Genomic DNA, 26,926 nt, shown 5'->3' with positions numbered 1-26,926 from the left:
TTTCCACTCGTCTATCCATTCCAAAGTTATCAGATTCCTCTTTTCACTACTAGGGCCAACCTACGCTATGACGTATCTCCCCATCTGCCACCCTTTCAGTTCTTCTTATATTTATTTCATAAACAGGTCATCTCAACAATTTCTAGCATATTTCTTTCGTGCGTATATTGTGTTTTTCGGCGCTTTTTGTCCCCAGTGGTTCATTCTATTATCAATCATAAAATTTGGCCCCTATGCGCACCTTCAAGAACCTGCCGCTTCCGTTCTTCTGTGATCGGTACCAACGTTCACTGGCCGATCAGTAGTAGGTACCCTTGATTTACTCGACACAAAGCTACGAACTTACGCGGTCTTTCATTACTCTGTCACATCTCTTGACCATCACCGATCGATCATATACAAATATGAACTGTCTCAAGTTTCATTCGCTATGACTCATAACAACTGGCAATACTGGGCGCGCATTCTTCCCAAAACTTACCCCACCTCTCCTCTGAATAACCAATGAGGAAATATTCCGGACCTTTATTCCTCATGTTGACGTTGTTTCTCAAGTTTATCTTGCTTGGGTTTCACCCTTTGACTTGGAAGGCACAAACATGCAAAATGTGCCTTAATTAGTCATATCAAACAGATTCATAAACAATATAAAATTGATTACTAGAAACACACACTACATACATATATATATATATATATATATATATATATATATATATATATATATATATCATGTGTGTGTGTTATATAAGTAAGGGGCTGTGCTGTTTTCGATTAACGGGAACAGGTGTTATTTGTGTAATTACATATTTCGAATATTTTTTCATATTTCATTATAATAATTTTTGCTCTGGTTACTTAATAATTCCAAGTGTCTGTACTTCATTTGTTTGTGTAATTACTTCTCATCTACCCCTAGACTGTAACTCATAGATCATTACAATATATATATATATATATATATATATATATATATATATATATATATATCTGTGTGTGTGCGTGTTTGAGTGTGTACTTATGTATATATTTATGTGTGTTAATGTAAATGATTAGGAAATTCCTTACACGCAATCTCATTACCAACGTAATGCAATCTTAAATGAAATGAAAAGGTCACCTAAACCTTGTGACTTCACCTTATGAGTCAGCTCATATTAGGTTCGACTTTCGTGGTAGACTCTTTTATAGTTCGACGTGAAATTGTTTCTGTTGGTTGTTAAACGTGACACTGAAATTTATGTGAAATACACAAAGAACCTTTTAACCGTAATTATATAGCTCGCTGTGAAAAGCTGACTTTGTCAGAAATAAGACTATTTTGAATAAATTTAAAAGTTTCTGAATTGTAAGGAAAAGATTAAAAGGAAATACAGTTCTAGCAAATTATGGCAGCGAGAGGTCATTTTGTTTCAATGAACATGAGTCGGCTTCTTCCCTGATTTAGTTTTATTTTTTTACTTTTTAGTGAAATTAGGCACTTGCAAATATCAGCCTTTTTATTTTTAGTGTTGAGGCACATTACCTGGGAAAACTATTAACTGAATCCAAAAAGGAAGCGATGGGCCTGTCTCTTGACAGAGAATCACAGAGTAGAAAGGACACCTAGTCCTAAAGGTAAAATGTGCCAACCTATTGGACAATCCAAGGATTTCTGATTTCCTCTGACAAGGTGCGAGAATTGGTTACCTTAGTGGTTTACGAGGCAGCCATAGGGTATTTAAATGCACATTATTATTTTTCATAGTATTGTCCAGCGTGTTGCTGTTGTTATTTTGTTTTTGAATAATATGACTCTGACATTAGATTTTTGCTTGTGGAGATCTTTGTATCCGCATGTATACTATGTACTACCTGCAGCAAATAGAAAAGTAATTTTATTCATCAGTCTATCCAGGGTTTTCTTCTTGTGTCACCAGCATTGCCTCCTATGGAATGTTTTTCGAAAAGTGTGATGATGACTCTGTAATGCAGTTTAAGTTTAGGAAAGTTGTGGTGTTAGTACTCGCTGCATTGCACAACATCGTTCCCGATTACAAATGTAAGCGCATTCTGCCTAGTAGCCGATTTCCTAAAAGGTGACAACTCTTGAGAGGTGTGTGTGTGTGTGTGTGTGTGTTGTGTGTGTTGTTTTAAGCACCCTCTTTATGTATGAGTAAGAGACTACTCAGGAAGTGTGTCCTGTAATATACCATTTAAGAGAAGGCCATAGAAAGTGATATAGACAAGACTCAACGAAATAGAACGATTATTGTGCGAGACACGCATTATAGATGTGAAGAGTTCTCATAAATATATATATTTTCCTGTGAAACAATCTAAAATAACGCAAAAATGCAAAATTTATGAATAAACAGTTTTATGGACAAAAAGGACATACAAAATGGAGCAAAACGGTATTTTATATTCATAATGGTGTTTGAATTATATTCTCAATACTCATAATTTCATATAAATATATATATATATATATATATATATATATATATATATATATATATATATATATATATTAAACTCTGAAGTAACAAAACAAAACGAACAAAAAATGCTAAATTTGGAACTTACCAAAAATGTGGCAAGGCTAACTGCAGCAGTGAATCCTCACCTAACCTAACCTAACCTAACCTACAGTGCTGCATCCTGCCTGTTCTGTGGGCTTTGTTCCTTTGGCCCCCACTTTCCCAAAAATATATGCTGTATAGTAGTAATACTCAACCAGGGGTACATAGTTACCTGACCTTCCTTAATACCCAAGACCTGTCTGGCAGTAATGATAGAAAGGAGAGGTCAAGGTTTCTTGGATACTACCTTCATTGAACTTTCACTACATTTGGGGCCATTTCTCTCCATTCCACTCATGCTTCTCGATTTCGTATTTTAGTGGAACTCTTTAACAATGAAATGGACGCTATCATTTTCCTTTTCATATGGAAGTTTACTGTGTGGATACGATCATTTGTTCTGTGACCTTCACCTTTGACCAATAATTCTCAGACTCTGAGACAGTCCTGTAATGAATATATCTGACACGTTTCATCAAGTTCTTTTCACCCAGTCTTGAAATATCCTACTAACATATGCACGAACCCACACATCTGGGGTGAAGTTATATCCTCCTCCTTCTAATTTCATTGGCGAAGGTAATTATTAACTGATCAACGAAGACATTCCTGACCTCGTAATCTTAGTGGAATCCAAGGAAGCATGAAGTAAGTAGGACTCATGTGTGAGTGTGCCTCCTCATCACTGAGAGACCCAAGTTCGATTGTAGGTGCATTGAAGCGATTTGGGCCTACTTCATGAAAACTACTACTAGTTGATTTAAGAAGTGAATTCTGTACCTGATACTTCCTGTATGGCAATAAAGTTTTGCATGTTAAAGGCAAAGAGAAAATTTCAAAAGTAAGGACTTTGAAACTGTTGAGATGATTTTCTGTATAACACATATGGCATGTTATGAGATGACAAACACATATACGTGGTAAAAGGTTGATGTAAGTGAAAAATTGGATCTTAGTGTTTTGAGAAGATCTGGTCACGGCATCAGAGTTCATGATGAGGAGTAGAATAGAAGAGAAAAACGTATAATTTTGCAGTATTAGGTGAGAGCTCGAAAAGGTCTTGAGAGTGTTGGATTGATGTTTGTAAAGAGGTGCTTGTAAAAAAAAAGAAAAAAAACTCATTATCGAGAAAGCACAAAATTGAGCTCAAGATAGGGGTAGAAGGCAAAGTGAGTGTGTCAGGGTTCAGATTCCTGTTGATGGGCCTCTGTTTAGATCTGCTAATGCTGGTGATTATATATATATATATATATATATATATATATATATATATATAAATATATTGAAATATTATAACACTAGCTGAACCAACCCTGGCAATAGCACTAGGTAATAAACTCTCTCTCTCTCTCTCTCTCTCTCTCTCTCTCTCTCTCTCTCCTGTTAAGATAGTTGCTTCTCACCCCCATTCCTATTGGGGCTAAACTTGGACTTAAAAGGCTTCAGGAGTGTCACTATTCATCTCAACAACCTCGAAAACTATGGATTAGACACTAATATCTATTGTTTTCAGTTATTTACATGTCACCCCTTCTCATCCCTGTTTCCTGTCAGGGCTGAACTTGGACATGAAGGGTATCAGGAGTGTCACTATTCATCTCAGCAACCTTAAAAACTATGGAATAGAAACTGGATTAGACACTAATATCTGTTGTTTTCGATTATTTTTAAGTGTCACCCCTTCCCACCCCTTTCTCACCCCCTCCCTATTGGGGCTGAACTTGGACATAAAGGGCATCAGAAGAGTCACTATTCTGAGCGACCTCAAAAACTATGGATTAGGTACCAATATCTGTCGTCTTAGGTTATTTCTACGTGTCACTTCCTTCCAACCACCTATCAGCCTCCTTTCCTCAGGGCTGAACTTGGACTTCAAGGGCATCGTTAGGGTCACTATTCTTCTCAGCGACCAGACTTTTTGGTTTTATTGCCTTTTTTTTTGCGGCATTTAGGATGTTACATCCATGGCATACTACTTAATCAGGTATTAAAATATTATGCAAGTCAACTTCGTCTTGGCGAGGTTGTTTGCCCATGCCCTGGTTGTAGCCCATCACAGTCGACTAACCACCAGGTATTTAGTCCAATAATCGTGTCTACAAGGCCACGCAGAATTTTCTCGAAACAAGCCCAAAGGCATTGACCTTCCATTCGTTACCTCTGTCGCCTGTCTTCTTGGTGAGATGAGAATACACACACACACACACACACATATACACATATATATATATATTATATATATATATATATAATATATATATATATATATATCATATGGCGTATATGAATTGCGGCAGGCAAGGTATATATATACATATATATATATATATATATATATATATATATATATATATATATATATATTATATATATATATATATATATATATATATCAGAAAGCGGGAAAAATGTTGTCTAAGCGGTGAATTGCACGGCAAATAAGTAAAGTAATGTTATTCTAAAGCTGCTGATGAGTATTCTGTGTACTAGGTGTATGAAGCAGAGGCTACTGTTGTGGAAGTTTTCTGCACGGGATATAGTATGCATTTATGCTGAAAAGTAATGTGTAATCTGTAAGGTTATGAAGACATATTGTTAATCTGTTTTATATTCACATTAAAATTCTGACAAAAATAATCATTTACTACTCGTATATATAATAACGGCTCATGGCAGCCAATGGAACAATTAATTATAATTACTGCAACAAATGTTAATAGTAAACAACTAATGGTACTGATTGTCATATTCAGTAATACTGCCTGCCACCATTATGTAATAACGCCATCAGACTTTTTTTTTCGTTATTCTGTTGCAAGGATTAGGATAGGGGGAGGACTGGTGGTAGTTTGAAGGAGGGGTGTGAAGGTGGGTGTTGCTGCTATTGGAGGGAGTTTCTCGGGGGAGGGGGGTCTGGGAGTTTGGATGTGTGGTGGGTGCCAGGGAGTTCGAGGTTGGGGGAGAGCTGAGTCCACGGAGTAAAAGAGAGGCGGCAGTTGCTGTTGTTTGTCAGATGAGTCAGTCAGTGTACGAGAACCCGCGGTGGAGGGTGGTTGTGTGACTGTCGGTCGTCCCGTTGGTTCCAACACTGGTTTTATGTATACTTTTCACCCGATTGGCGTTCTTTAAAGAAAAATAAGGAACATTACTTTTCATATTCCTTCCTTGTGTTTTTTCTGTCGCAAGTGACCTGTTTTTATACCATTTCCTCTCCGCCGTGGTTCATTTTTCGAAACTTACTCAGTTTTTCACATAAAACTAACGAAGGAATTTGGGAGCTTTGGATTATGCCGGTAATTTGAAATCTTCATCTCTTTCCTCCCGTCATCTTCTAAATATATTCCTACGAAATACTTCAAACAGTGTAGTGTCTGGCGTCACTTCGAACGTGACAGGTGAGTAAAATTATGACTCCTTGTAATGGAACTAACTTGTGGTTAAGCTGTCTAAAGGGCTAGGCTGTAGGTAGGTACACATCTGCCGCTCCTTTGCCACATGGCCGTTGCCTATTGCATGAGAGTGATTTTCAAGCCCATCCTTTCTGTCTCTGTGCTAGATTAGCCTAGTGTGACCCGCTTCAAATGGACCAGCTAGTGCAGTCAAATTAGAAGAGTTTTAAAGAAGTGGCCGAAAAAGGTAACGAGATGTGAACCAGTGTTATTTCAAAGCGAACCACACCTTTTTCTTTCCGGTGAAGAGGCAGCAACCTGCCTCCTCCTTCCACTCGGGCTGTTTATGCGAACGCCACAGATGTTCTGTACAGACAGTATACACTCGCCTGATGACGGTGCAAGTAGATGAATGGCTTGAAATGTTTACCCGATTGCCATGATACTAATTAATTAAACGAAGGTTGATGATTGGCTGAGAAAAATAGTGTCTGAAAGTCATTTGTTAAGCCTGTGGTTGTGGGAAGTCAAAAGCATTTATATAAGTATTAGTTGAAAGGCCTCCAACGCTCAAGCTGATTTTCAAAATCTTACTCTTTGAAACCACCAGACGCAGCAGATGAGGTGGGACAGACAGATAAGGTTGCGTTGTTGCCATAACTGTATAAAAGCACCTTTTTATTAAAGGAGGGAAACGCGATATGCTTATATTTTCATTACGTTGGGTAATGTGGTTTGATCCACGAAATTTTGTATTATTTTTATTTTGCCTTAATAGGCTACTACCAAGTCCAAAATTACAGCAAGATCAAGGTGCTGGCAGTTTAAGGTTGTCATCGTGTAATGCTAGACAGCTCAATATTTCTGTTTTTAGCACAGCGTTATGATTATTATTCTTCAGTTTTAAAGCAATCCCAAAGTTGTAATTGGACCTACATCAGGTTTTGAGACGAAATATATTAGTTAACACAATTATCTACGATAATAGGCACTCGAACTCCATTCAATGTAGCAGTTGATAAACGTTCTTTTGCAGGGTGCTTCTGCCTCGGTGTGTGGGACGAGAAGGAAACTGAACAGTCGGGATAGGAGCTTATGGCCAGACGATGCTGATGGGAATTATATATATATATATATATATATATATATATATATATATATTTTTACATATATACATATACATACATATACATATAACACGGTTCTCAGTTGACAGGATATCTTACCAGAATTTATTAAGCGACTTTGTATCCAGACAGAAATGTTGGGTGTGACCCGTCCTTGCATTTGAACTATTGCCTGCCGGTATGACTTCGGTGTTTTTTTTTTTTCTATAAACTGAGCATTTGTTAAAATAAGTTGTAATATACGTTTATTGGTATTTGTGTGTAAACGACTTTGGTAAGCAATGTCATAATACTCCTTTTAAACCAGATTGTTTTAAAATTTTGGAATATTTATTCTAAACCATTTTACCCTAACCCTAAGAAGTTAGCACATTAGTATTTTGTAAGTTGAATTCCAGAAGTAGTTAGGTAGCTATATCAGGTAGAGTCTGTGTAGAAACGATGACTCCTGTTTCACGCCCCATTTTGTAAGATTCATAGATTTGTCTATTAACTATGTTGCTTGGCACGTGTAATTAGTACCTTGCTTGCTTTCATCTAGCTGTATTTAGATTTTTCTTTCGTTGAACGTCTTGTATTACACCGAATAGCGCACACTCTCTCTCTCTCTCTCTCTCTCTCTCTCTTGATCGAGGAGTGAGGTTCAATATCCTGTAGTCATTGTTCACGTAGAATGTTTTTCGACATTTCACAAAGCCGTACGTTCTGAGGAGAACTATCAGATTGCCTTGTAATCCAGTGTAGACGAACTGGTAGTGATATTTAATGGTTACTTTTACTTTTGCTCTGTTGACTAGCAGAGTCGCCGTGTTAGAGAGAGAGGGGGGTTTTTTCATTCTACGTCGGAATGTGATCATTTTCATCTAACCGCGATCTTTCAGTAACCTACTTTGTGGAGAGTGTGAATTACATTAGTTTTAGTCAGTTATTAGTTCGTAAAGAAATGTTGATTTTCTGTGGTGATATTTTTTCTAGAAGTAAGGCATGGGTCACAGTCCTTGACTTTAAACTGTTAGATGGTGGGTGAAAGCATTGATGAATTATCTAAGATTCTAAGTAGTAATGTTTCGTAAAGAATATGATTTAGCGCAAACTTCTGACTAAAGCAGTGATTTATATATCTAGTTGTTAGAACACTGCCGTGGGTCCCAGCTTAAGTGTATAGAGAGAGAGAGAGAATAGAAAAACGCTAGATGTTGCTTTTATCAAAATTCAAAGCATCAATACGAGAGGGCGTCAGTCATCTGATTTACGAAACGGAAGATAAAAGACTTATTATCTATTCTTTGGTTTTCTGAGTAGTTTCATTAGATAGTTTTTTGTTTTTTTTTTTTTTTTTTTTTTTGTGGGGGGGGGGGAGTTTCATTCTATGATTCATATAATTTTGGGTAGGAGATCTTGCATTTGAATTTGCCTTTTTCTATTGCTCTTGATTTTCTTGGGGACAGGTAACGTGTTTCCTTTTCTTCCTGTCTGTTTATAGAATGTTGTTCCTTGCGTCAGATTATTTTGAGCTTGTTATCATATTTTACCATGAGTATTTCATTATCAGTAGAACATGGGTTGTATTTGTTTCATTAGCTTCATTTTAGTATCATCGATAAAATTAATGCTGTTTCATCAGTATGAGTAGAAGCACGTTTGCGTCTTAAGACACGCGTCCGACGTAGAATTGAGTCATATAAAAATGTAATAATAGTAGTGTTTAAATATGATGTAAATGTATCTCCGAGGAGAAAAATTATTTTGCATGGCCACCGTTTGGCTGGACGGCATAGTTAGGCCTAACTTGGACATTTTAGATAGCATCGAATCTCCTTTCCCTTAAACTGTTGATATATATATATATATTATATATATATATATATATATATATATATATATATATATATATATATACGTCCTAGCAGTTTATATGGCAGATGATAAGGCAGTACTGTGTCACTCGTTTTGGCTAGTTTATATTTGTATGCAGCACGGGAAGAGGATTGACAGTCATATCAAAGGTCACACAATGACTGTTGATATTGGAAAAGTAGCTTTTTATTGATATACAGAAGCTCGCTGCTCTACCTCCATTTGATACCTTCACCCGGTTGTCTTTGCCTACTCCCTCAGTTGGACTTTCACTCCTCTTGAGTCTTCTTAACCTTGCCTAGCTAATAAGGTATATACATATTATATCATAGAGATGTAAGTGTGTGTGTGTGTATATATATATTTATATATATATATAGATATATTATATATATATATATGTGTGTGTGTGTGTGTGTGTTGTCACATATAATGTGTTTATTTATTGTGTTTTTGAGCCTAGTTACTGGTTAGGGATTTGGAATACTTTTCCTTTTTAACCTTTGTTTTTTTTCTGGACGGGAGGTTTCATTCGTTACCGGTTTTAAAATAGAAGACAGCGAAAGGAAGTGTGGTGGGTGGCAGGTTAGGGCCTGGGAGCTTGCTTTGTTTGTAGCCAATGTTACGGTATCCATGAGAACCTGGGTCACGAGCTTCTTATTCTAAAACCTTCATATTTAGTGCGCTTGGTTGAGAATGCATACGCTTTATATCTGTAAATCTGTAATGCTGCTGCATTCTTGATTGATTAAGCAGGGAATCGGTATTTTTTTAACACGGGTTCTTATGTTAATGAACGTACTTTTTGTTTTTTCGTGACACGCAGGTCCTGAATTCTATAGAAAAAGAAATAATTTTTGGTGGAGGAATCGTTCACTTCCTTGTTTGACCAGAGTAGATGGGTGCAGTAGAATCTGTGTCTATAAGGAAAAGTACTTATTCTGTGTAATTTTAAATGACGTGTACGCTACTCAGTCTGAAGTGCAGGTGTAAATTATTGTGTTGTTTTATGTGCTTACGCATTGGCATTGGATTAATCTAAAAAGTTATTCAAATCGTATATTTATTTAATAATTTGTTAATGACGTACTATCTGTTATTTTTGCTGGTATGTATTAATTCATTCTTATGATCTTATAGAATTGACACCCAGTCAGCTCTAAATTTTTGGGGGGTTGAGGAAAAATAAAACGGCCACTCGGTATCAGTCATAGTTCTACTTAGAATGTCAGGAAAAGTGATTACGGGAGATCGTTGCATGGGAAAGTGAAGAAGTCTACGGTCATGGGCCTCCTGATTCTATGGATTCATGACCTTACATTTCAGTCTAAAAAAAGATAGAATTTATAATATATATTATGTAAACGCACACGGTTGCAGAGAAACAGTACTTTACTCTCACAAAGCAAACGACCTTTGATGAAGAAAAAGATAAAATGTGGAACGAGAGATATTATATAGTACGAAAAGAAGAAATTATTTGGAAAATTTTCCAAAATTATGAACAAATATAGCGCGCGCGCACACACTATGTCTTCCCTAGGATCGATCTTTTCCCTAGTTTCCCATTCCCATGTACTTTGCAGTCAAACCAGTTACTTTTTCCTAGTACTGCAGTCCCTGCTGACAGTGTGTCATACCTACATCAGATTTTGTATTGACACCTGTTTTCCCTGTCATTATCGGAGTTTGTCAATTCTTGAGGCTTCCATGTAGAATGGGGCTATATAGAGTATAGTTTGACCTCCTTAGATGTTATCATCAAGATTTTTCAGTTCCTATCGCACGAAGTCATTCGTGTATGTTGACGTAAATCTAACGCCGGTGGTCTTGTGTGCAGAGTCCAATGAAGGATTCAGCTACCGCGTGGGACCATTTTTAATGTCTGTCATTATTGTCATTCCTCTTCGTTAACTCGTCAGTTAGCTTACTTTTATTTCTTGAAAAGGTTGATATCTTTTGTAATTGGTATATATATTATTTGAATTAGTTTGAGTATTGATATTAGGGTACTACAAGTTTTAAATACTCAAAATTAACGTTATTAGTTTCTATCGCATGGTATATTGTCAGGAATCTGTCTTCGAATTTCTCTCTGACAAAGATATAATTTGAATATTTATCGTAATCGTTTTAGATAGTAAGCCACTCTGCTAAGTGATTTCTTATACCAGTAATCCCCCCCAATATCCCCCCCTATATATATATATATATATATATATATATATATAAATATATATATATATATATATATATGTGTGTGTGTGTGTGTGTGTGTGTGTGTGTATGTATGTGTGTGTACGTATGTATCTTGTAGGTTAGAGAAGTAAAAACCTTTGGCAGCTCCTTTGGAACGAAATGAAACAAACCAAAGGATGCACAGTATTACGTCAACAGTATCTCCTTAGACACCCAGAACACAGGACTAATTAACTCGTGGGTTCTTTTGATGTCAAGTGAAAATCTTCCATTCTGAGGGATGCGACAGACAGAGCTGAACGGTTTATCCTTTGCTGCGATTCTCTGTGAGGATTGTATCGTGTTCTGACGTCATCAGGATTTCTTACACAATGAAGCATCGATGAACAGTCGTAGAGGAAGCTATATGTTGTGGTATGCTACGAAAACGCAACTGAATTATTTCTAGCAGCCGTACGGGTACTATTAGTTATACTGCTATTTCGATGAAGTCGTGTGTTCATTCGGAGTTGATTCTGCATTTGGCCGCAAAATTTACGGTATGTAAGGGAATGTAACACACACACACACACACACACATATATATATATATATAATATATATATATATATATATATTATATATATATGTGTGTGTGTGTGTGTGTGTGTGTGTGTGTATGCATGTGTGTTCAGTGACGTCGCAGTTGTAAGGATGATTTGAGTAGTGGTAGTAATATGTGAATGACGGATCAGTGAAATAAGGTTTTTGACGCCAGTTCTTCCTAGTGGGTTGTAGAACAGGATTCAGCCACGAGTTGCGTAGGCTTATGAACTTACGTTAGGGCGTGTTTTTCAGAGCATTTTTTATTTTCCTATCTTGAGCTTTTATCACATTGTCTAAAAATTAATTTTATTGTTATTAGCTATATGAAATGTTTCCTTTGTGTGTTATAATAAATGGTTTCTTCTTGCCTTATATTTAACGCAATGTAATGGAAAGTTATTGATCATTTCCATTTTATCATGGGGTCAGAGCAGTCTGGTGTTGATGCGTAACCTTAGCAACAAGTACGGTAGGTAGGTCTAATGTGCGTCTCCGATTTCATTAGACTGATATGTATGAAACAAAAATATTGCCAAGAATTTGTTTCCATTGCAAATTTAAGAAGGTCCCGCGTAATATACATATATATTTCATTATACTGATATGTATGAAACAAAAATATTGCCAAGAATTTGTTTCCATTGCAAATTTAAGGAAGTCCCGTGTAATATATTTATATATTATACGTAGTGTGTGGTGTGTGTACGTATATCTATGTGTTTAGTTATGTGTGTATATATATATATATATATATATATACATGGATATACGTACACACACTACATATAATATATAAATATATTACGTGGGACTTCCTTAAATTTGCAATGGAAGCACATTCTTGGCAATATTTTTGTTTCATGCATGCCAGTCTAATAAGTGTGTGCGTGCTTTTTTTTTTTTTTTTTTTTTTTTTTTTTTTTTTTTTTTTTTTTGTTTTTTTTTTTTTAGGTCGAGGAGAGAAATGCTATAATATTACAGCAGGAAAAGCTGGAAGCGGGTGTACAGCTCTTCCATTTTGACTCACACCTCACGACTCGTCCTGAATCACAGGTGTCAACGGGCGCCCTTGAATGAAATGCGTGGAGGTGTAGACAGGTTTCTTAAGGCCTCGCTGCTAACCTACACTGCCACAGGGGTTCAGTAGGATATCTTCTAGCTTTTCATAAATAGAAGTGAGCGATCTGGGGCGCGTTGTATTGCCCCCATATTTAGAGTGTATTTGGCACGATGTCAAAAGGAAGAAGGGCATATCCAGTGGGAAGGAAAGGAATTGAGCGACTGGGAGAGAGAGTGATGGGTTGGGTGGCCCTGGTTGGTGGCCTATATACTCACCGCCCGGTGGTTCACCCAGGACTTGGCAGAAGATTATCAAACCACTTCCTTCGTAGGGATCCTTGTCTTGCTTGCTTCCTCTTGTTGATGTCCCTCGAGTGTCTAAGGGGAAAATATTACGCTTATATACAGTCTATTCGAGTTTATATAGATTATATGTATATTATATAGTATATATGTGTGTGTGTTATGGCCTGGTCGGGGGAGGGAGGTTACTAAAGAAATCATAGTCAACGCAGTTATGTTTTTTTCAAGTTGCTCATAGCGCCATTGAGGTTGGCCTTGTTGAACCTGTGGAGTACAGTGACATATATTGCATAGTAAAAAAGAAAGAAAGAATAACTATGATCAAGCATTGTGGTTGGATGTCCAGTGTCCATAAATTAAAAACTTTTTGCGATTTTTTATTTCCATTTTGTGGCTTGCATCGCCATCACTATATTTTGTTGGCATTCTTTTGAGAGCGTTCTTCTTAGATTTTGTACTCTGAGCATTTAGGGGCTAAATGTATTTTTCTTGATATGATTTTTAAATTATTAGCTTGCGTTTTTAACTAGGATCTTATTTTGACGGCAGAAGGAAGTTTACCAATGTATTGATTTATCTTGATAACGACTTATTCTTCTCATTAAAATAATACAAAAGTAAGTACCTAAGACTAAGTGTTCGTGTACCGAGGAAGCTGGAAGTATGAACTGTAGGTTACATAGTAGCATAGTTGAATCTCACCATGTTACTGTTTTAATGACTGAGGATACAGTTATGTCGTCAGCAAAAACCAGTATCCGTTGATCTAAAAAGTGGTCACGAAGGAGCAAAAAATTCTGGTGTTTTGTTGCCGAAGTATTCGACCCATTTTTTTTTTTTCTGGAAAAAAACCGATAGTCATCGAAAAAGATCTGTTGGGATGAGAGCATTTTGGGGGTTTCTTGTTTATTATAGTTCATAACTTTTTTTTTTTATCACATGAGCTAATTATCTGTATTTCTGGCTGCCGATTAACAGTGTAGAAGCTTTAACATTATTAGTCACTAATCGGTTAGTGTTGGAAACAATTTAGCATTAAACACACACACACACACACACACACACACACACACACACACACACAGAGAGAGAGAGAGAGAGAGAGAGAAGAGAGAGAATGAAATTGATGTTCTTGGTGCAGGACCTTCTGGGTTGTCTACCTGAAGTGATAAGTGATTCAGCAGAGGTACTTACAGTCCTTGTCCAGGGGAAGCGCGTTAGTTGGGGGAATTGGATTAGGGTTGCTTGGCAGTGCTTATGAGGTTGTTGAGTGGCTGCTGTGCGATAGGAAACGAATCTCCAGTTAAGAGGCCTAGGCAGATTCTGGGTATGTATGGTTATAAAGGGTAGACTTTAAAATTGCATTGTAAGGCGCAGATGACGCAGGTTTTACCCAGAGTCAGTCGTGGCTGTTACCCTCCCTGGCAGCAGCTTCTATAAAAGAAAATGTGTGGTCTGTCAATGGCCACGTGTACTTTCAAATGATTATATTTTTCGCCCAGTAAGATTTTGATTTGCAGTGGATAGTGCAAGTGCAAGATAGATGAATGAACTTCTCTCTTGTTATTTTAGGAAGCAAATAAAATGGAGAGTATCAAAGGACCCCCTTGCAATGAAGTTGAATAGATGTTCGCTTTTATTTAAAGTGCCATTCCTTCGGTGTTTTTCCAGTCTAGTGTTTTGCGACGTTATTTGGCTCTTTGTCATGTATCATTGCCGTTAAGTGCAAGACTTCCGTTCCTTGTCCTCCGCAAGGTCTTCCTCTTCGCTAATTAGCGACATTCAAAATGGCAGGAAACTGACAGCGGCGAGTGACAATCGCTGGCTAGAATGGCCCTCAATGACGTCACTTCCTTTTGTCCCCTCCAGTCCATTCCACCACTTCATGTTGAAGGAATAGTCAGTCCTTTTATTCCTCATTCATGCGCTCTTCATAAAGGAGGACTTGATGGGGATGGAGGTTTCCATAGTATTCATCACTTGTCTCTCCAAGTAGCGCGCGTCGGGAGCTCACCCTTAATTTAAACGGGCTGGGCTGTGTTTTAGCCAGCCCTTCGTCACATGACACCATTGCTTTCACATTATTAGTAACACAGACTTGCACACGCAGCAGCACGGACGCGCACAAGTATTAGGGTAATGTGTTTCTTTACTTCCAGCATGACCTCATGCACACGCTCGTCTTTAACATCCCAGGTCGGCATCAATACTGAGCTCGATTTCTGTTATACGAAATCATTTACTTTTGACGAGACGCGACGGAATGGCTAGGAGTGGGAAGTCTCTCAAGATTGGATGAGGGATTTTGGGATTTGCAATTCTTGTCGCATCTGTTTCAAGTTCGTTGACTGGCCCTTCCTGTGCTTTGGTTTGCTTTTAAAGTCACGAGTGGGAAGTTGTGGCACTAGGCTGTTTTATCATTTGAAATGAAATATACCAGTGACACCATACCTCTTCAGTATTGGCTTGCTTGCATTTCCCAGTGCGTTGTTTTCGGTTGTTTTCCTTATTATTATTATTAATTGGTGACTTTAGTCTGTATCTTTTACCAAAAATTTTTTTATGTTGAGTTGTTTTTGCATGTTGTTTCTTGTATTATCTTATGTTCGTTAAACCACATGCAAGCAGCTTAATTCTAAATACTTTTGTGTTGTTGGATATCTGGTGAAGTCGAAAGAGAGAGAGAGAGAAAGAGAGAGAGAGAGAAAGAGAGAGAGAGAGAGAGAGCGAGCACATTAGTGGTGGTCAGACTTGAGGGGGGGGTTGGGGGGTTGGTTGGGGGCTGTGGCGGCTGGGGATTGAGAGGTTATTAAAGGTGAGCGTTGAATAGAAGTGATAGGAAAGGGTATAGGATAGGCAGAGCGAGTAAGAATATTTGTTCGGTGAGGGAGGGGGAGGAGGTGGTGGTGATTGTTTGATGACCTTGTAGTATGGATTGGGCAGGTGACAATCTGCCCATTCTTCCCTCTCGAACGCGCGCTCGCATTTCAAATGTTTGGTACTACATATATGAAACGCGAAGTGCCCTTTTGTGCGTCAGTCGGGTGATTTGCGTATGTTATGTAGCAGTTGATTGACGCCTTTTCAAAAAGAATAAGCAGCATTAAAGATCGTTCTTGATTTGTATAAGCTGCACTCCTACTTAATCAGATTTTGAATGTGAGATTGACCCAGGACTCGAATGTTCCATTTTCGTGCGAAGGGGTCCGAACTTTGTGCTTTGCAACGAAAGTGTGATGGAAGCCACAGGAATTTTAAACTGCAACCACCCGTACTGTTACGGCTTTGCTTCTGCAAAGAATTATTATTTCCAGTATGTACTTGCCGTGGGGTGGCCATAACTTCCAACTGTTGCCTATATTGCCTGTTGGGTTCAGCCAAGACCACCGAGAGAGCCTCTCCTCCCACTCAACCCTGCCCCCCCACCCACCTCCTTTATGTGGTTTTTTCTCTTATTTTCCCTCGTGTGCTGGTTATCGACTTCATAAACTTCCTCTTGGGCGATTTTCAAATTATCCATTCTCTCTCTCTCTCTCTCTCTCTCTCTCTCTCTCTCTCTCTCTCTCTCTCTCTCTCAGGAGATATTTGAGTAATTCCGTGATGTGCCTAATAGACAAACCTCAACACGTTATTATGTTATGGCTACGTTAATGAAGATGAATAAAACGTTCCATACTTATATTTAGTGATTGAGCTCTTTCTATTAAATGTGTCGATTTTTGTGCCAATCTAGATACTATATCGAAGTATTCAGCGATTTCACTGCCAAAGAGCCTCCTGCGTAGGTATGCACGGTCTAGCCATGAAGTGGATATGTTACGGAAGTTTCTGCACAATGATTTCTGTACAGTGTATGACAAAGTTGTTGCTACAGTTGCTACTTGACAGCCATCCCCCCTTTTGGGGAAAATTGCTTGATGCTGAAAGTTTGACACTCTTAGATATGATTCATATACATGCATTAAGCTACAAATGTCCTTTAATATCCAATTCGCTCTACTTCGGAATTCTTTCGTTGATAATTTCGTCAAAACAGGATGAAGGTAGGCTATGGTGATTGCTCCAGGATGGTAGGTTGGCGACGGTGGTGATATTTCAGACCTTTAGAATATTTATTCATTATTGTCTTTTGTTAAGTCAAAGTATATAACGTAACCACAAACAAAGTAATATGCATGTTATTATTAACAAATTAAATTAATCAATCAATAAAACTGAAGAAATATTTTTGAATTTCAGTGAAAACTATCAACACTAAGTAAAATTGTGTTAACCAAAGTCAGTACTTTTGAATAACATCTAATCGGGTAGAAGGACATAGACCGCACACCCAAATTTTCTTCTTAATATAGCTAAAATAACATTTTCAAGTATCCCCTCTTGTATATACCTACACCTATATATGCAATGACATTTATAGAAGAAAAGGTCCAGTTTTTTTTGGGAAAAAAAAAAAAAGACCCCCATAACAGAACTCTGGGTACAGAGCTGTAGAGTGTGTTTGTGTGTGTGTGTGTATAGCTGTATATGGCAGGTAAAAAAATTTGAGAATTGTCTTGAAATTAATGTCAGTGGTAAAGGCCAGGCGTGGATACAGACAGCTACTTGAGTATACTGGATGTTGCTCCTCTCTCTAGTTGGCCTTAGCCTCTTTGAGGAGCCCCCCCCCCCCCCCCCCCCCCCCCCCCCCCCCCCCCCCACACACACACACACACACACACCTACCTCCCCCTTCCCTAGTGCACTAGTGTGCGCGCCCGCCTCTTTCTAATAGGGATTGTGTCCAGTTTAGTGTCAAGTAAGTTTCACTCATTTTTGTTTCTTTTGTTACCTTTTCCTGTGAAACTTGTGTGTTGAGAGTTTCGTGTTCTTCGGGACAACCCTTTGGTAGGAGCTGAGGTGAATCGTGTCCTTTCCAGAGCAAACAATGTGGGTGAGCGCCTAAGGCCTACTTAGGAGTCGGCAAGATTTGAAATTCAGCTCAGTGTGTCAGGGACACCAAGCGAGAGATTTTCTTTTCTAGAATGTGATTAGAGGTTTACTACTAAAGCGATAGAGTGTATCATCACTAATAATCTTTTGTGAACTACATTTATATTCGATTTTATGATGTAGAGTTGTATTTATTTTCCTTGTAGTCACAAAGTATAAAATCTTGTAGCCCCGTGACTCAGTATGATTTTTATTTGGGATCCCGTTAATTGAATAACTGATATTTTGTTTAAATTAACTTTATGTCTAAAAATGAGTTGGATTCACGTTTATCTTTGTTCAGTGTAATTCACTTTTTTATGCGGATCACGTTTATGTGGCTCTAGTAATGTCCTTGATTTGTATATACTATATACTTTTGTTATATGCTGACCGCATTGGTTAGCCGAAACTTAAATGACCAAAATCGGTGTTAGCAATGACAGGCCTTCATCAAATTAGCTTACATTTGGTATTTCAACTTTTACTGTATGTAATTATTAATAAATAAATAAGTCTTTAGGCTGGTCTCGGTGATTATTGTCGATGTTCAGTTCAATATCTCCGTTTATATATACTAGAAAAAAATTGTAGCTTTGTCATCCACGGTTTTTGATGTCTCACTCGAACGACAATTTTATCGTTATTTTTTTCTCAGTTTCATTAACGAAAATTTGTATGAAAGAAAGGCACAACTTAAACTGCTTAACTGTTTATTTTTTTTTGCATTCTTCATTTCTTTATTATTTGCATATTCATTTAGATTATACTGTGTATATTTGCATTTGTTTTTTTGGTAGACTGCTGTGATAGAACACTAATTTACATGAGTAAGGTTTCATGGTCCATGGCCCGCTTACCGGCCACCACTCGGCCCGGATGCGAATGAACACCAGAGGCAGCTGACACTAATCTAGCAAAGAGTATATTGGTAGCGACTTCGCATTTTGAGACCTAAGGGTCTTTGAATCCTTTACTGTTGCCTTTATTCGTCTTTTGTCTTCATATACTACCTAACGCAACACAGCAGGATCCCCCCACCCGATATATATATATATATACTATATATATATATATATATATATATATATATATATATATATATATATATATATATGTGTGTGTGTGTGTGTGTGTGTGTATATATATGTATGTATGTATGAGTATGTATATATATATTATATATATATATATATATATATATATATATATATATATACATACATACATACATATATCATAAGTGGTGGAATTTCACAGACACATTTTGCGTCCCACGGCGTGGGAATGCATGCCGCGCACACACGTATACTTACAAATGTAAGTTTTATCATTGATTATTATATATTTATACGTGTGTGTATGTATATGTATGTAAAAATATGTGCAGATGTATATACATGCATATATCTACAAGTAGTGAATTTTCAAAGTGAAGGGCGTTTAGCCTTCTCGTCCATTGTGGTATCCAAAAGGATGTTAGGAGGTCTTGGTACCCGATTTCTGGCTTTTAGGATTTTCAGTTCTTTTCTCGAATTTCAAGTGACTGAAGTATTGTGTATCTACATGCACCGCAGTAATCAACCGCTGTTTGTTGAGCGTAATAATTATTCACGCGAAATTTTAGCCACGGGAAGGGAAGCAGAATATATTATATATATATATATATATATATATATATATATATATATATATATATATGTGTGTGTGTGTGTGTGTGTGTGTTGTGTGTGTGTGTTGTGTGTATATATATGACATTGACCTTGATGGGAGACACTAATTTTCTTTTATTGCTACAAGAAAGTACTGCCTGTGTGGAAGTTGCTGGTTGCCACGTTTTTTTTTTTCTTTCTTTTTACTTTTAATGCGAGTCCCTATACATGGCATAAATGTGCCATAGTGTACTACTTGACCCATATTGTATTGGGATTCATGTCAGTCTTAGTGATTTGTTAGAATAACGTTCTGAGCATATGATATATTTCATCTTGATATTACTTTATTTGGGGAGCAATTCAAGACGCATGGAAATATTGAAAGCACAGATGATGAAATTATAATGTCGGACTCTTCATCTTGCTTCCGACCTTGACCAAGTTTCACTTTATCAGGAAGAGCTTGTGACTCGCCCCTGACTGAGGTTACCGAGATTTTCTTTGCTGTAGACGACCAGCATTCGAAAGCACCAAGGTCATATACGTATATATATTGTATGTTTGTATGTGTATCACCCTATTTGTGATGTAGGTATCGCTTGATGAATCCACTGAAGGCATTTGAGTTTTGCCGGAAATGAAATGACGTGCTATGTAATATGTTTTTTTTTCACATTGTCTCCATCCATCCATCCATGCACCCACTCCCCGAAGCTCTCTCTCACTCCCCAATTTCTGAACTGGTTCCGCGCACTTAACCACCTGTTTTTTGAGTCAAGGTCACCGTCGTTAGAATGAGGTCTAGGGCGCGCGATTGAATGCGTAGGTCGGTACACATGTCATAGAGCTGAAAGGATGATGGTTTGGCTTAGATGTGGAAAGTGGTCTAAGGCGAGATTGCACGCGGAGCTTGTAGCGGCACCTGGAAGAATCCAGTTGTGTTGAGTTCACGGTGGTCGTCTCCCTACCCCCCTCCATTTTTTAGATCTTTTATTATTATTATTTTTTTTTTTTTACGTTTTTTTCATGGGGCCTCCTCCCTCACTCGGTATTGTAGGTGAAAGGGCTCCTTGTCGTAGTATCCGTTACTACATTTCACTTGTCTCGTGTTTTTATGTCAATTGTTAAAACACTTCGATACATCTTGGTAAACACAATTTGAACTTAAAATATTTGAAAACCAAAGTTGAATATATAACACACACACACTACATATATATATATATATATATATATATATATATATATATATATATATATATATATATATATATATATATATATATATATATATATATATTTTCTTCTTAAAACTTAGTTAACTAGTGTTAATCGTGTTGGTCTAGTTTTAATATTAACGAAGTTTCTTTCTCATTGTGTGTGAACACCAGTTAAAATGACGGCGACAACGTCTAAGAAGTAGAAAAAAAGATTTTATGAACCCTTAAAAGACTTTCACCGTCACTTTTACTCCTAAGCTCCCTCCCCCTTCCCCATTTCTCCCCCTTTACGCCCATTCGCCCTTACCTTGGTGATTAAGATGCCGGAATAGCCTATGGCCTTATGGGTTGGGAAGATTGAGGTAGCCACGGTCTAGGTATATACCCTATACCTAGACCGTGGAGGTAGCTACGTAGACGTAGAGGCCGAAGGGTTGTGCAGAGCTTAGACGTGTTGAAGACTCTCTCTCTCTCTCTCTCTCTCTCTCTCTCTCTCTCTCTCTCTCTCTCAAGACTAGGTCATTGCAAGGACAAATGTTTCACGACGATACCATTCCTATGAACGTGTTTTTCAGTTCATTAATATGAATAAGGGTTTTTGTTGGCGTCTAGGTTCAGCTTGCAAACTCGGTCGATGGAATCAGTTTTGGAGTTGAGATGCTCTCTCTCTCTCTCTCTCTCTCTCTCTCTCTCTCTCTCTCTCTCTCTCTCTCTCTCTCTCCTTTCACCGAAGTGGCAGGAGCGTAAGAAGGGGGCATCCTGATGTTTTCAGTTGAGGAATGTAGGAATTTATAACTTTGCGTGAATCTTCTTAAGAGATAGCTACTATATGGCCTGTGACGAACAATTTCTCTTTTGCAGCCACAAGGTCACATGTTATAAGGGAGATGGCTGCCGAGTCATTGCGGTTTGGAGGCACAAGGTTTTTGAACCCTTGCTGTTCGTCGGTGCCTTAAAGTGATTTTGCTTTACCGGGTATGCAGCTTGTGTCAAAAAGTCACCCCCTCCTCTCTCTCTCTCTCTCTCTCTCTCTCTCTCTCTCTCTCTCTCTCTCCTTTTAGGTTTCTGTTAAATAAATTGATTGAGTTGTGTATTTGTTTGTTTGTTCGTTGGTGTTAATTCTGTCCGCCCTCAGATCTTAAAGCTGCTACTGTGGCCAGAGGGCTGCAAATTATGTTGATCATCCACCTCCAGTCATCAAACATACTAAATTGCAGCCCTCTAGCCTCAGTAGTTTTTTATTTTAATCAACATAAAAGTTGGATATGATCGTGCGTCTGTGGCACCTCTTCAGGTGACAACAACAGGCCACCACCAGGCCGTTGCTGAAAGTTTCATGGGCCACGGCCGAGAGTTTCATGGGCCTCGGCTGAAAGTTTCTTTGGCCACGGCTGAGAGTTTCATGGGCCAAGGCTAAGAGTCATACAGCATTAACGCTGTACAGAAAACTCGATTCGGCACATTTTGTACTTGCTTTCCTTGTAAGGTGAGTGAGATGGCTGTCTCGTCTCACTCGGCCGCTACCAACATGTTAGGCAGGATTATTGTGGGAGATCTTCAGGCTCATTATTATAGGTCCTTCAAATTGGACAGAGAAGCAACATTGGTTTTTGGTTTATATAACTGTCACTTTGCTTGACAATCAATCGTTTGTTGCTAGTATTCTGTGAAAGACTTGCATTCTGTAGGTTTCTTGTATAAAATAGAGATACTGAAAGTTCCGATTTTATGTCATCAAATACATTATTAATTTTAGTATAAAAGTGAGATTCGGATATCATTCGTGTTGTGATGTGGGTCGTCTTTACTGATGCGGTAACACTTGCATTTGGGTTTTACGAGCAAAAACTTAAGAATTGGACTTTTCTTTTTCTCAAATCGTATGCATGCGTGGTGTCATGACTTACTTTTTGTTTGTGCGAAGGACTTCACTTTCATTCTTCATAACACAAAAAATAAATTGAAAATAAGGGTTATGAAATTCTACAAGAATGACTTTTGAACTTAGTTTGTACACTAGATTAATGATACAGCACAGCTGACCAGAACAGTTATACTTTTACTTTCATGAAGCTTCAGGTCCCAAGTCGTCTATATCTGGTATTTAGAGCAGATTTTGCGAGATTGCTCTCCTCCACTCGGACACCTTCCCCCAAGCCCTCCCTACTAGAGTAATAGAGACGCTCACTATTTTTGTCTATCCTCCTCCTTTTCTCCTCCTCTCGCTCTCTCTCTCTCCCTCTCTCTCTCTCTCTCTCCTCTTCTTCTCTTCTCTCTCTCTCTCTCTAATGGATTTTAGGGAGTTATGGTGAAAAATTTTAAGGATTTTGTGGGTCTTAAGTTTAGCCTACCGTATATGAGGTCTTGGAATAGAATGCACATGAACAGGTTTTAAGGTTATCATGATTTTCATTACAAAGTAAAGCAAATACATGTGTTCATTAGCCATGTATATTATATATATATATATATATATATATATATATATATATATATATATATATATAAACTGGTTTCATAACCACGGCGCAACTAAATAGTTATAGCAGATCCCTTGTTGTCTACTGAACAAATTGAACTGAATGCAGCTCTCTGAATAAGTAGGGTTTGCACTGCGCCACTCAGGGAGATATTAAACGCCGTTATTCTGAATGACAGCCCGAGATGTTTGAGTGGAAGCGTCTCGTCAACTCATTTGTAGGCGCCTTGAGTTGTATCGTGTTCTTCGTTGGCTTGCATTTATAAAGTTGCCCCCAATGTTTGCATCTTGAAGACGTATAGGTGTTTGGGGAAGGTTAAGTGCTGAATGTTTGCGGCTTGGGTTTTGAGTCATGACGAAGTGTTGCAGCAGCAGACGAAGTTGAGAAAATGAGACACAGCTTAGCCGCTGCAGTTATGAAAGGAGGAGATACTTTGGGATAAATTCCTAAGTCAAGTCCCTCTGGGCCAATAAAGGTAGATGTGATCTAACATGCGCCAATGTCAGTGACAGGAACTTTGAACCTACCTGAATACGTCATCATTAAGTATCTTTATAAAAACATGGATGTCTGGTTCTGTCTGGACCTTATCGACTGTGTGAAAATCAGCTTTTTTTTTTTTTTTTCGTCATAGAAACGTGGAACTTCGAATGCCACTGACAATAATGAGTAGAGGGAAGTTTGGGCATCTTCAAGTGGTGTCAGGAAGGAGTGTCATTTAATTAAGATGCTTGAGTCTGGAATGATGAGAACTATAAAAGGGGAGTGTGGTGGGATGGAGGAGGGAGAAGAGGCCCGTTGAGAAGCTGTCGTAGGGATGGAGAAATAGGAGGGGGGAGGGGGTGAGGAGGATATGAATGAAACACGCATTCCTCTCATGATGATGGTGGTGTGTTCGCCTAGTTCTCCGGAGAGGAGGAAGGAAAGAAAGAAGGAAAGAAAGAAGGAAGGAAGGAAAGAAAGAAGGAAGGAAAGAAAGAAGGAAGGAAGGAAGGCGCTTCGATCGAATCGTCGCGGATCGTATTTTGGGGCCAACTTTGTTACCTGGTTTGTTAGGCAGCTGGGTTTGAATGGAGTCTCCAAACGATTGAAGCAATGTCTTTGAAATGATACATGCAGATAGTTTTTACGGCATGAGACATGCAAGCATGTCAACTCGGATACATCATTCAGTTCTCAGTGCAAATGTAGAATTTGTTTGTGTGACGAATTAATCTTCTGAGGAATAGAGAGCTTTTGAACCCCCTCCCCCCCCCCCACCCCCCCCCTCTCTCTCTCTCTCCCTCTCCCCCCCCCACTCTCTCGCTCTCTCTCTCTCGGCCTCTCTCTCTCTCTCTCTCTCTCTCTCTTTCATATGTACTCAAGTACAAGTATTATATTCATAAGGTAAGTATTTCAGCCCAGCGGTAGCGCACGGAACTCGCAGTACTAATGTTCCTGGTTCACTCTTGCGACGCAGCTGTGAATAGATTAATATGAAAAGTAAGCGTCACATAAAAGTAGACAGTCTGCATTTCAGCCTTGGGTGACTGGCGCCCGTTGTGCTCAATGCCAGTTAACTACTCCATTTAGAATTGGAGTGACGAGCTATCCTTCGCAGTCTCGAGTGACAAGAGTGGTGGAGTAAGCAGGTGCTTAGCAGCAGCAGCAGCCACTATGAAATTGGCGGAGGCGTAACTTAAATTGGGTTTTGTAGGTCATAATATTGTAAATCTATGAAGGCTTTCTCGACAGTGTTGAGCATTTGGCATTAATTTTTAGTAGTTTTGTTTCTTGGCTTATGTTACATGACATATTGTATCTTATCTACTAACAATAATTAATATAATGAAAATTGTTGAAACAAAAATAACTTCAAATACGTTGAATGCAATAGCATATGCTTGCAAATACAGTGAATTCAATAGCATATGCCTGCATCTCATTCTTCCTCTGTCGGTACCAAACACCTTTTCATGAGCATTTGTAAAGATCAAGACACATCGAAAACTTTCATAGAAAAAGTATTTGAGCCCTTTTCAGTCGTGTTTTCAGAGTAACTAATGTGTAGTAGTTTGGGCTAACACTATCTCTGCATTTGTGAGTTGCTTTTATTCGGTTTTAGATGAAGTATTTGTCGAGTTCAAAAATTTTGTGAGTGATATGATTATGCTTGACCGCCATTTTTGCTTCATTCATTCACGCCCCCTTCCTTACCCACAACCCACACTGTCCACGTTGTCAGCAGACAAGGGAAACTCAGTGGGCGTCAGCGTGGCTGCGTCATGGTAATCGATTGCTGGAGGTGGAGGTGGAGGAGAGGCGGGCCGGGGGGGGGGGGAGGGGGGGAGGGGAATAAGGATGAGGAGGGTGACGTGTTGGTCTTGAAGGAGAGGTTGTGGAGCCAGTTGGAGAGGGCGTCATTTTTAGAAGAGTAAAGGCACCCAAGGCTTACGATTAGCATAGAATATAATCTATTTAGTAATTGTAATTCCAGGGAGAGCGAATAGACATTGGGGAGCTAGGAAGTCCCGAGATGTGTATGAAAGGTAGGAATGTGTAAATGAAAGCAGGACCCTTGGATTCAGGAAATTAAACTATTCATAATATAATAATAAATTAATAATCGTGGTATAAGATAAGGACGTAAATGCAATAGTACGTAAATGTAATAGTCCTGAGCCCGAAGAATACAAAAAACAGTATGGGGTTCTTGGCTTGTGGCTGTGATGAAACAGGCATCAGAATATGGTGAAAGCTCGTGAGGTGATGCAGAGTTCGTCAAGGGAATGGTGATGATCATCGTGGATTAACCAAAACGAGTCTTCTGCTCAGCAGAGTAGGTACTATACCCTATCGGTTCATCATGGCGATTTAGGCGTTGTCCCCCACGTTGCCAAATGCACTTCTCTGGAGTTGTCAAGGCCTACCATTCATTATCTTTTACCCCTTTTAATCCGTGGGTCTGTTGTTCTCTCCTGGGAGTCATATAGCTACTTCTGGGTGGATGATCCCTCTTGCCTCGACTTTGCTTTGAAAATCTTTCCTTTCTTCCAAGTCTCTGTATTTCTATAGTCCTACTGATCTTACGCACTTTTAATTTACCTGTTTTTGTGTTCATTTACCTATATATATTTCTAAATTCCAAGCTCGCTTAATTATATATATATATATATATAATATATATATATATATATATATATATATATATATATAAAGTGAATTATCGGCAGCTATTTAATTTATCATCTATTGTATAAAGTAGTCCCTCTTTTCTTCCCAGAAAGAGTATTCAAAAATTTTTCTATTCTTGTCTTCATAAGGGATTGTCATAGCAAATAGATTTGGGCCATGAATACCCTATAGTGATGATAATAATAGACAAGAATACCAAGAGTATTATTACTGCACACTATATATACAAAACTTTTAAGTAACACTTCTTCATTTATGTAAGTATATTAATCTTGGGAACTGAAAAAAATGTATACATTAAGAATGGTACCAGACCAGCATGAAGGACGACCAAGCAACTCTT

At 38.2% G+C, this 26,926-nt stretch overlaps 1 protein-coding gene across 2 annotated transcripts in view; it reads left to right on the top strand.

The window, feature by feature from the left end:
- The first annotated feature begins 5,562 nt into the window (after nucleotides 1–5,562).
- LOC135218434 (very long chain fatty acid elongase AAEL008004-like) overlaps nucleotides 5,563–26,926 on the top strand; it is a 91,048-nt gene continuing 69,684 nt past the window's right edge. For both annotated transcript variants that reach the window (XM_064254745.1, XM_064254744.1), the window contains exon 1: nucleotides 5,563–5,959. The gene's annotated coding sequence lies outside the window, so the exon portion shown is untranslated. The remainder of the gene's footprint in view (nucleotides 5,960–26,926) is intronic.

This window comes from Macrobrachium nipponense, chromosome 9 (genome assembly GCF_015104395.2).
Source record: "Macrobrachium nipponense isolate FS-2020 chromosome 9, ASM1510439v2, whole genome shotgun sequence".
NCBI classification, from domain to species: Eukaryota; Metazoa; Arthropoda; class Malacostraca; order Decapoda; family Palaemonidae; genus Macrobrachium; species Macrobrachium nipponense.
Note: the sequence above shows the minus strand (reverse complement) of the source record. Positions and strands in the feature narration are given on the sequence as shown.